Consider the following 12,262-nt stretch of genomic DNA (forward strand, 5'->3'; position numbering starts at 1 on the left):
TATCTAGGTGAGATATTACTACTTGAGCTGTGTAAAGGTCCTTCTGCAAATCCTAGGCCCAAGAGATACTTAGCTAACAAAACTATTGATACCCTTTCATGAAATGCAATATTTCGTAGGGTATGTCTACATTTGAGCTGGGAGGGGTGATTCCCAGCTTGTGTAGTGTACCCAGGCTAGTTAGCTCTGCAAGAGCTAGCACCTGAAAATAACAGCATGTCTGTGGCCCCGTAGGCACTGGCTCCGGCTAGCCACCCAAATGCACACACAGGATGTCGGGCATTATTGTATTCAGAGTGGCTAGCCCAAGTGGCCCCCTTGCTGCTGCAGATACATTGCTATTTTTAGGCGCTACCTCAGACAGACCTAGTGTGGGTGGGTGCATCTACGCAAGCTGGGAATCAGCCCTTTGAGTCCAAATGTTGATGTAAGCTATATCTCCACTCATTTAGGAGAGGGTGCAGAAAAAGGTGCATAGACCTGATTATCTACATTTGCACAGAGTTTAAAAATCCATGAGTGCAATTCTGTGAGTAGTAGCCTTTTAGAGCAGTGACAAAATGCAATTTCTAGATTTGTAACAAACAAACAGGGGACAACATTTTAAAAGTCTAGGACCTATTAGATATTCATCAATCACCAAAGAGACTCAGAAACACTAGTACCACTGAATTTCAGTTTAACTTGTGTGCCTTGGTCACTTAGGCATTACTGAAGAGTCCATCTATTCTTTTTCTCTCTAGCAGAAAGATCCTTCAGCATAAGGGAGAGCAGGTGGAAACAAATGACAGGCACAGGATCCTGAAAAACCAGGAGTACACTCTCCTGATTGGGCAGAGAGAAGGAAAAAGTATCCTGAAGAGAGAAAACAAATGCAACAACAAAGAGATATTGCAAAGGAATGCAGCCCTTGAGATAGTCTTTCAGCCAAGGAAAATGAGACTGTTTTATTTTTGTTATGCTGCAATATGCAAATCAACCCATTTAGCTGCAAAACATGCTGTTATTGGATCTGGAGAAATTTCCCTTTTAAAAATAAAAAATAATATTTGTGGAAAACACTCTCAGGGGCAGCAGATTGTTTTTCCATCTCATTTGAGTCATGATTCATCGTTCTCTTACAGATTTCAAATGATTGCTTTTTTACATAACATTTGGGTAAGCAAGAATGAATAATATGCTCTGAAACAAGAAAAAGATGCTAAATCGCACATTATTCTTCAATACCTGAGAGATTTAGAATGTTTGCTGCAATAGAAAGCTTAATTATTTCTCCTAATGATTTACGTGTGTGCTAATATCCTCAAGTGCTTCTCCATTTGCTATCAACCATCCCCCCTTAATTGTAGCCACAATTTTTGTAATCATCTCTAGTCCATTTAATTTTTGTTCCCCAGAAACAATGTACAATTTTGCTGACCAGAAGGTTTAGGAAGGAATGCAAACTTTCTCAAATCAGCCGTGTGAGAATCTGCTAAATGAACTCCAATTTAATATGGGTATGCCTGAGTGTTGTGTATATAAAGATTTCACAATTACGCACATGTACACAATTTCTAGAGACGGACTAATGATACAGTAGGCCAAATCCAGAAGCAAGTCTGTGACACTAATTTTACATTTTTAACCTTATGCAAATCAGCAGGAGCTCCACTGAAATTAGTGGAGCCACACCAGTGTGAACTGGTGTGAGTGAGATCAGAATCAGGACGAGCATAATATGCGATGTTAAGTCAGGATGAGCAAGTCAGATTGAAGGAGGTGTAATTTATGCCATTGTAACCCATGTACTTAATAGGGAGATATCTCTTTAAGAGACCCATTGCGGGGAGGCAGGAGTGAGTTGTGTCTGGGTCATGGTTTTTTTATTATTATTATTTTTATTTTCCACATTTGGGTCTATTAAAAATTGACATTGTAAACAAAACCTGTACAAAAAAATATCAGACTGCTTAGAATTTTGTAACGGTAGTTTTGGGTCTGCTTCAGTTGGTTCCTTGTTGCTGGGGGTCAGATGCCCTGAGGGCAAGCAGTCAGGGCAGCTGCTTTGCAGAAGGCCATATGCCCTGTGTGAGCTGGGAGAAGCTGAGCCCAGGAGCCGGAAGCAGGCTGTTGTCCTTAACTCTGAAGCATTTTGCAGCAGGTTAGTGATATTGTTAACTCTCTAAGGGGGAAGCATGGGCAGTGCTAATTATAGCCAGGGGAAATTGGGAGGGAAAAATCACTTCTATTTTAATTGTACGCTTTGAATGTTGTTTTGATTTTAGCCAAACTGTTCTAGTTAAGTTGTCTCAGCTAGTCTGAGTCACCAGCTTTTCTTTAAGTGTAGTAATGGGGAAAGAGTCATTGCTAGTTTGCTATTCTCCGTTTTGTATTTTCTTGTAACAGGGTTTTCTTTAAATCTATACACTTAACTGCGTGGTTGGATAATCAGGCAGCTGACTGGCTAGCAGTGATTTCAGCAGAGGAAGAGTCTGCCTGGATTCCAACTGAAGAGGCCTACAAGCAAGTGGAGGGAAGATGTTGTTTTAGACTCAGCAGACTGGATAGCTCTAACTGAGACTTAGGTGAACAAAACCTAAGCTTTTGGGAACTTTTCATTTTTTCTCACTGTGTTTCTGTGGGGACGGAACTGTACATATTTTAATTTGTTTTATTTATGTTTATGTATAACTGTGAAGGCAATCTCTGTGGATTATAAAATAGCCACGTTACGCTGTAAAATTAGATTATTATTTGTTTCTTTATCATAAGATTTTATAAAGTTATTTAATTAAATTCAAGGCTTTAGTTCCTTTTGGGACTTGAATGTGGGGAGGTTGATCCCCTGTAATCCTTGCTGAAAATCCTTCGACTGACTTCTGAGTCTCCAGCTACTTTCTATGGGTGTTTTTTGTTTTTTTTAAAGGATTGGAGATGGGAAATGAAGTGAACTCTGGCCCACCCAAAGGTTACACCGTTTTCTGGCCTCTTCATTGAGTACATTACAATACCTTAGGCTTCAGAACTCCCTTAGATTTACTTACCTAAGGGCTTGTCTACCTGGAGCAGCAATGCGCGCGACAGCGTGTGATTTTTAAAGTGCACTAACGTGTTGTGCGTTAATTGGTCCATGTAGAGCAGGAGTCGGCAACCTTTCAGAAGTGGTGGGCCGAGTCTTCATTTATTCACTTTAATTTAAGGTTTCGCGTGCCAGTAATACATTTTAAAGTTTTTTAGAAGGTCTCTCTCTAAGTCTATATATTGTATAACGAAACTAGTGTCATATGTAAAGTAAACAAGGTTTTCAAAATGGTTAAGAAGCTTCATTTAAAATTAAATTAAAATGCTGATCTTACACCACCGGCCTGCTCAGCCCGCTGCCAGCCTGGGGTTCCGTTCACCTAGGCCGGCAGCAGGCTGAGCAGGGCCTGTGGCCCGGGACCCTGGCTGGCAAGGGGCTGGCAGCCAGAACCCCAGACTGGCAGCGGGCTGAGCGGGGCCGGCAGTCAAGACCCCAGACCGGCAGCGGGCTGAGCGGCTCAGCCCACTGCCACTCAGCCCGCTGCCGGTTTGGGGTTCAGTCCTCTGGCTCCTGCCAGCCAGGGTCCCGGCTGCCAGCCCCACTCAGCCCGCTGCCTGTCTGAGATCCCGGCCCTGCCCACATAGAGTGGGTACCTACCTTCTCCTTGGTTCTAGCCCATTCTCTTCCTCTCTCTCTGCACTGAGCTGAGGGTGGGAGTGCGCTGAGCACAGGGCTGGGGGTGAAGGAGCAGGCTGGGGGTTGGGGTGTAGGGTCTGGCCAGGAGCTAGAATGAGGGAGGGGACTCAGGGTTGGGGCAGGAGGTTTGGATGTGGAATGCTTACCTGAGCAGCTCCCATTTGGTGCGAGGGGTGCAGGCAGGAATGTGGGGGGGGATGGTGCAGGAGCTCCTGTTTGGTGCTCAGGGTGTGGTGCAAGAGTCAGGGGCATGGGGTGGGGGGGTGCTGGAGTCAGGGCAGGAGGCTGGGGGTGTGTGAGGAGGGTGCAGGAGTCAGGGCATAGGGTGTGGGGGGGCTGGGTATGTGTGTGGGGTGCTGGAGTAAAGGCTGGGAGCGTGGGGGCGTGCAGAGGTCAGGGCAGACGGCTGGGGATGTATGAGGGGGGTGCAGGAGTCGGGCAGAGGGCTGGGGGTATATGAGGGGGGTGCAGGAGTCAGGGCATGTGGAGGCTGGGTATGTGTGGGGGGTGCAGGCGTCAGGGCAGGAGGCTGGGGGGTGTGAGGAGGGTGCAGGAGTCAGGGCAAAGGGCTTGGGTCATGGGGGGGGGGTGCAGGGGTCAGGGCAGAGGGCTGGGGATGTGGGTGTGGGCTAGGGTCATGGGGATGCTACCAGCCCCCTGCCCAGAGCGGCTCACAGCAGGAGGCTGGAGGGGATACGCCCTGATTCCTCCCCCTTCCCCAAGGCCAGGTCCCCACCTCTTCTCCGCCTCCTCCCTGGAGCAGTGAGCGTGCTGCCGCTCCACTTCTCCCCCTCCCCTGCAAGGGCCATCAGCTGATCGACCGCAGGGAGGGAGAGGAGGAGGGGCAGAAACCCAGCATGGCAGGGGAGGAGGGGACCTTGCCTGCCCTGCAGCAGCAGCCAGCAGGACCAAGCTTCTTCACCCTGCCCCTGGGGGGGTGGGGGTGGAGAAGAGCGGGCTGGGGCCGGCAGGATTTTTAATGGCATGCTGCTGCCTGCCGGGGTCCCGCCCTGAGTTCGGCAGCCGGTTGAGCGGGGGCCGGCGGCTGGGACCTGACAGGCAGCAGCGTGCCATTAAAAATCGGCTTGCATGCCGTCTTTGGCACACTTTTCATGATCTGTGTGTATAAAAACATCCTCACTGCATTTTCCACTTTTATGCATTTGACGAAGTGAGCTGTAGCTCACGAAAGCTTATGCTCAAATAAAGTGGTTAGTCTCTAAGGTGCCACAAGTCCTCCTTTTCTTTTTGCGAATCCAGACTAACATGGCTGTTACTCTGAAACGTGCCATAGGTTGCCGACCCCTGACGTAGAGCATGGTGGTGCACATGAAAAGTTCCCTAGTGCGCTTTAGTGTACACACACTATGTTAAAGTGCACTTGGGAGCTTTTAATGCACACCAGCGGGGTCTGTGTGAAACAATTCATGCACCGCACATTTGTGCGCTTTAGAAATTAGACCTTGTAGTGCTCATTACTCCACCCTGTAGAAAGTCCTAAGCCTCATGCCTACTTACCAGCATGTAATTTTCACTACAAATCTCCTCTGAATTGAATCCACTTTTCAGATCTTTAATAGCTTTATTCTGTTATTTGGGTTCACATTCGATGACACTGTAATCTTATAAGCTGTTCTCCCACCATCTTGGGTTGAAACCTTGTAGATGTAATTGTTTCTATTGGGATTTCAATTACATCCAAATGACAACTGGAAATTATGCCCTTTCTTCCTTTGGCTCAAATCCAGAGTTGAAATTATAGAAGTAGGTTTGAATGCCGAGATACAAATCTGAGCTCTTCCCCTTTACAGTGAGAAGTGAAGGAACACATGTTCCAAATTGGGTTCTTCTCTGTTCTTACATGATAGAAAAACTGCAGCAGATCTTAAAGGACCCACATTTTCCAAAAGGTCTTAAAGTTTCTGAGTCTGCACGCTCACAAATTGGAGGCTCCAGGTTTTGTGTTATAATTTTGGATGACCAAGTATTGCTTGATCCTAAGTAGAGATAGCAGGAAAAATTCTGATGAAACATTTTTATTGGTATCACATCTTTTTATGGAGATGGTTCATTTTCAACAAATTCCGACAAAGACGAGAGAGATATCTGATGGAATCCTGTCTGATTTCCTGTCAACTTGCCCACCTGGCCCCTTAGCAGCCCGCCTACTGGATTGCCTCAGAGTTGGGAACCCAGAGGCTCCTCTAGCTATAGGCAACCTAGGACAGTGGGGTGGCCAGGCCATATTTGAGTGGTGTTACAACCCCAAGCGCTGGGTCGCAATACCATTCACTCAAGCCGTCCCTCTGTCATGATGGAGGGGTGACTGGGCCAAACTTGCTGCACTAGACCTATGAGAAGGGGAGTGGCATACTGAAGGATGGCAGATTGTCTTGAGTGGCCTCTGTGGAGATCCCAGCGCTCCCAGGATGTGTGGCTCTGGGGCTCCACCTCTTTTCATGGCAAATTTCAAATATTTTGGTTTAAAAAGCAAATCCAACTTTTGAAATATCAAAATCTTTCATTAAATGGAATTATCTTTCCCTGTACAGCTCTGCTTCCAAATCCAGGGGTCAAGCTGTCCTGCAGTGGCTCAGGAGCATGAGTACCAATCTCAGGGAAGACAGTTAAGAAGTAGGGCACAAACCGCACATTGGCTGTGAGTTCTATACTTAGATTTTACCAACCAAGTATTAAGTGTAAACTCCTCAGGCACGATAACAGCCTAACTATGGAGTCACACAGTCCCCCTGGGTACTCTTCTATCTTGCCACCTATGCAAGCTTCCTTTTGTGATGCATGGTCCCTTACACTGAAAATCACAACAATATTCACTTACTGTAGATCAACTGCACTTTAGATCTTATATTAAAGACAATGCTTGTAGCCAGTCCTATAATACTCTAGCTAAAGATTTATTAGAAGAAATATTCTTCTTATTATTATATGCAATATTTTAATTATTAAATTTAATTAATTGTTATTTATAATAATTAATATGATTATACCAAATGATGATTAATATAATTATGTTAATATGGTGTACTTATTTAATTATTAATTATTATTATTAGAAGAAGAAACATTTACTTACTGTAGGTCAATTGGACTTTAGATCTTACATTAAAGACAATGCTTATAGCCAGGCCTATAATAATCTAACAATTTATCAGAAGAAGAAAAAGAAATGAGAGATATTTACAAAATTAAAGCAGGTGAACATATATAGATATATATATATATACATACACACACACAAAAAGGAGTTCCAGTCTTAAGTTTCAAAAAGTAATAGAAGCTTCTTTAATAAGGAAGCTCTATATGGCTTTTAGGGCTAACCCAGGTCAAGCATTCGAGTTCTTTGGCTTATGCTTAGTAATCTTTGCCCCTGAGGGCTTGTCTACACTGGCACTTTACAGCGCTGCAACTGTCTCAGGGGTGTGAAAAAGCACCCCCCCCCCGAGCGCTGTAAGTTTCAGCGCTGTAACATGCCAGTGTAGACAGTGCACCAGTTTTTTTAGAGCTGCTATGCCATGACTACACAAGCCACGTTAAAACGCTTCTTCGGCAGCGCTTTAACGTTGCCAGTGAAGACGTGCCCTCGCAGTCCAAGCAGCATAAAGATAGTTTCTCCTTGCTAGAGATTTTCCTTCCCTTTTCCCTGTAGTTCACGCTGGTGGGATGAGTTCACTCAGCTTTTTCTCTTCATGGAGGAGTGGGGAAAGAATGCAATTAACAAAATCTTTGTTCTTTGATGTTTCACAATGGCTCCTTTGGTTTCAATGGGCCTCTTGGTGGGCCGGATTTAACACCTTCTGTAGGAAGCCAGCATTTTTACATTAATTAATTCTCCTTTCCTGTTTGATGACTTACACAATTACAGTGGACTACAATGCAAACATTTACTGCCGCCTTATTACATGGGGCATAGATGTCATAAGTGTGATTAATACATGCAGCATTCTACAAGCGTTTCATAAAATCTAAACACATGCTGATAAATTTGCCATCTATTTCAACAATGTTAACAACACACAGGTGGGGAGACTGGTTGACAGCTATGTATTTGTTAGTGTTCAGTTGAGACCTAGGGGCCTTGGCATGAGGTGAGACCTGGTCTGCCAGCATCACACCATATTTATGCTAGCAAACAGCATTCAATTATATACCATGGTATCATCTTTTTTTTTTTTTTTTTAAATGGTGTTTGTGAGTACACACCCAGGTTTTGATCACCTGAACCACAAGTGTAAAAACTGTGACACACAAATGTAGAGGTCGCTTTAAAAAATGCATCCCAAAACGTTAGCTAACTTTTCTCTCTTAAGGAGAGTGCATGGCTAGACTCCCGTCTATATAATCAATGTGGGCCAACACTGCCACAGCCCTGACTTTAACACTGATCAGAAGATAACGCATTCTCTCAACTGAGAGAGAGAATTTAGAAAAGGGGGACAGAAGGAAATATATGTATTTCATTAAAGTGGGATTCTAATTGGAAAAGTGTCTATATACAAATAGCATCTTCGTACTCAATAGATCTGCTCTATGTATCCACACTCCATTCTGTTCATTTCAATGTCAAAAATTAATTAAAAACGCTTTTTACTTCTTTTTGCTCTGTAGAACAAGCACAGCTATGAGTGAGTGATGTTAATTCCAGTCCCTCTTAGGCATCATCAACAAAATTAATAAACTTAAATTAAATAAACTTCTATCTGGGGCTTAATTAGCATCTCATTTACATATGTGCAATCTCAATAAATAATTAATAATAATAATACTTATATAGCACTTTACATCAATAGATCTCAAAGCAGTTTACTAAGGAGGTATTATCACCCCCATTTTACAGCTGGGGAAACTGAGGCACAGAGCTAAAGTGACTTTTCCAAAGTCACCCAGCAGGCCAGTGGCAGAGCCAGAAACAGAACCCAGGCCATTTAACTTCCAGTGATCTATCCACTTGGCCACACTTCCTCTCCCTGAAGCCAATTAGGTATATCTATGCAACTTCTCTTCAACCTACTGAAGTTGCAGAGGCGTGAGGCCAATATTTGAAAACAATGGGATTGAGCAGATCCCAGTGTTCCCTATGCACTTCCTTAAGGTGAGATTCGCTTCTTCATCAGCTAATCATAAAAAAGATCATAACCTTCTGGCAAATGGTAAAAAGACATTTTGGCTACTGCTGAAAGATGATCATCAAACGATAGTTAGGCATCTAGCCAGAGTCAGGATCCTTTGTTACAAATATGAACACCAAATGGTGGAAACACGCCCTGAGACGGATGAATAGATTGATTGTCTATTTTCGTCAGTGCTTCACTGAAATCTTACAAGTAGTAAGAAAACAATTTTAATACAAAAAACATGCACAGTAGACTTGGTGCCTTTCATCTTAGAAGTGGCAAAGCTGAGAGTTTTCTTTATTTTTACTAATTTTCAATTTGACGCAGATGTGATTCCAATGTTAATTATGCCCCCTGCTGTCTTCAGGCTCTTGTGAAATGTGACTCCCTGATGTTTCTCATTGTCTTTCATTTACAATTGGAAGGAGCTGACAGAAATCAGCTGTTTCTGCTTTCGGAGTAGCAGCCGTGTTAGTCTGTATCGGCAAAAAGAACAGGAGGACTTGTGGCACCTTAGAAACCAACACATTTATTTGAGCATAAGCTTTTGTGAGATACAGCTCACTTCATCAGATGCATGCAGTGGAAAATACAGTAGGGGGATTTTATATACACAGAGAACATGAAACAATGGGTGTTACCATACACACTGTAACGAGATGGATCAGGTAAGGTGAGCTATTACCAGCAGGAGAGAAAAAAAACCTTTTGTAGTGATAATCAAGGTGAGCCATTTCCAGCAGTTGACAAGAACGTGTGAGGAACAGTAGGGGGGAAAATAAACATGGGGAAATAATTTTACTTTGTGTAATGACCCATCCACTCCCAGTCTTTATTCAAGTCTAATTTAATGGTGTCCAGTTTGCAAATTAATTCCAACTCAGCAGTCTCTTGTTGGAGTCTGGTTTTGAAGTGTTTTTGTTGTAATTTTAGGTCTGTAATCAAGTGACCAGAGAGATTGAAGTGTTCTCCGGCTGGTTTTTGAATGTTATCATTCTTGACATCTGATTTGTGTCCATTTATTCTTTTACGTAGCGACTGTCTGGTTTGGCCAATGTACATGGCAGAGGGGCATTGCTGGCACATATCCCAAGATCCATAAACCTGGAAATCCTGGATGTCCTATCATCTCAGGCATTGGCACCTTGACAGCAGGATTGTCTGGCTATGCAGACTCCCTCCTCAGGCCCTACACTACCAGCACTCCCAGCTACCTTCGAGACACCACCGACTTCCTGAGTAGTCAGCTACAGCTCATTCAGTAAATGCTGGTGATTTGTTTTTGTGTTAGCTCCCTAGAATGTAATATTAGTATGTTCCTGTAGCTGTACGCTGATGGGAGTCACGCATACAGCACCAGAGTTGTCAGTTCAGTCTGTAACTGCAGCCCTCTCAAAAGGAAGCTCAGAGAGCCATCAATTCTATTTGTATATGCTTAAAAATTATGCTCCATGTATGCCTAGGATAAAGTCAAAGTTTTAAGCGGTCCATATGATATGAGTTAGTGGCCTCTGTCCAGGCACTGCCACCAAGTCAGGCTTGAAGCACATTGGTGTTGGAAGCTTATAGTGCCATTCATTGCCTTCACTATAGGCCTAACTGTGCCATGCTCACTCACACTGAGAGGTATTTTTACCTGGGACCAGCATGAGCAAGGGCTGCAGACTCAGGCACTAGAGTTCTGTGGACAGAGGATTCGTTTCCAGCACTGTCAGCCCAGCACCTTCCACAAGCCCTGTCATAACACAAGATTTTAAACAAAATTGAAATAATAAAAGATCATAACAATGAAGGTTTTAAGTGCATTGTGTGGGTGCATTTGGAAGTACCTCTGCATAATCAATTAGTATGAGAAGACTAGAAATAGATAAAGCTTTTCTGGGTTCCCAGCTTTTTGCAAATTGGGGTATTCGCTGTTTGTGAGGAGACAGATGTTCACATGACACTATGACTTGGCACACTGTTTCTTCGCAATTGACCGTTGTGCCAACATGAAGAATGAATCACTTCAAATTACTCGAGGGTGAGCATGGAAAATTCAAGTTGTAACTTGCAATCTTCTGCAAATTTCCATTGCAGAAAACCCCTCAGACATAAGGCCCGACTCTCATCTTGCTTACATTGATTTCACACTGATAGCATCACGTCACTACACTGGAAAGACTCTGGATTTACACTAGCACAAGTGAGAGGAGAATCAGACCCACATTATCTAAGACATACTAATGTACAAACATATTATGCTAATTACTCCATGGAACATTTCATAAGTGACAGGCATTTTTTCATAACCTATAGTTAGTTGACAGTCATGCATTTCTAAGAAATCCATATGTTCAATGCTGACTTCCTGGTGTTACAGCCAGTAACGAGTAATGAATGCCCGTCTGCTTTAACAATGTACTGAACAGTCACAGTCTTGTGTGAGCTGAGCATATATCAGTGCTTCATTTTACCTCAACTGGCTTTTCTTCCCATTTAAAAGCTATCAGGGATGGGAGGATGCCTCAATGTGACCTTGAACATACTGTATCTCGATCAATCTGCTGAACTTCAGAAATGTTGCCCTCTCTGACACCACAGCCTGTTTCTCCAGTCCCCGTGCACAGAGAAGCTAAATGTTCTGTCCCCTGCAGAAGCCCACACAGGGAAAGCAGATTAGAGGGATCCTCCAGCTCAGAAATGTATTAGCAGAGCTAGAACTCTTCAGCTGTGACCTTTGCAGTCTGTAGGGAGGAAGAAAAATAAAGAGGCAACTGGAAAAATCAGTTCTGTTGAAACAGGCACCCTGCTGCTGGTAACAATATAGAATATGTGACATTTGAAAGAAAAGTAAGTTCCAGTAACTCAAGCATTATAAACTCCTGCTGGTCTCTCCACCTGCTGTTGCCTTCCGGTCCCTTTCACCTGCTGATACTGTCTTTCTGCTGTTCTATCCACCTGCTGCCTGCCTGTTGTTACCCCCTACCTTCTGCCACCCCTATTTGGCTTTACTTTTAAAATATACCCTTTTTACTGGGGGAGGCGACCACTTTAAAGCTGTTCACAACAGGGAACTGGTCCCAATTCCAGGTTCTAAAAGCTTAACAACATCTCCCCTCTTCACTCATATTCACCAGTTTACAATGTCCTTTGTTTTACCCAAAATTTGATGTGCCATAAATCTAGCAAACCAAATTCTTCTCTTCCTAGCACCTCTGTGGAACCCCTTTGAAGTTACCTCGGTTGTGACTTAGGACAGAATTTGACCCAGTGTGTTTACAACTAAACCATCTTATAAACACAAGTGTAAGGAGTTGGAGAAAGATCTCCCTTGCGAAAGGCTCCTCTTCTTGGGCTGATACTGAAAGCCAAGGCTATATCCATGGGTTGGCACCCAAATACTATGTGTTTTCTGTATATTTAGGGTAAACAAATAGTTAGGTTTTCT

Source organism: Lepidochelys kempii, chromosome 3 (assembly GCF_965140265.1).
Source record: "Lepidochelys kempii isolate rLepKem1 chromosome 3, rLepKem1.hap2, whole genome shotgun sequence".
Lineage (NCBI taxonomy): Eukaryota > Metazoa > Chordata > Testudines > Cheloniidae > Lepidochelys > Lepidochelys kempii.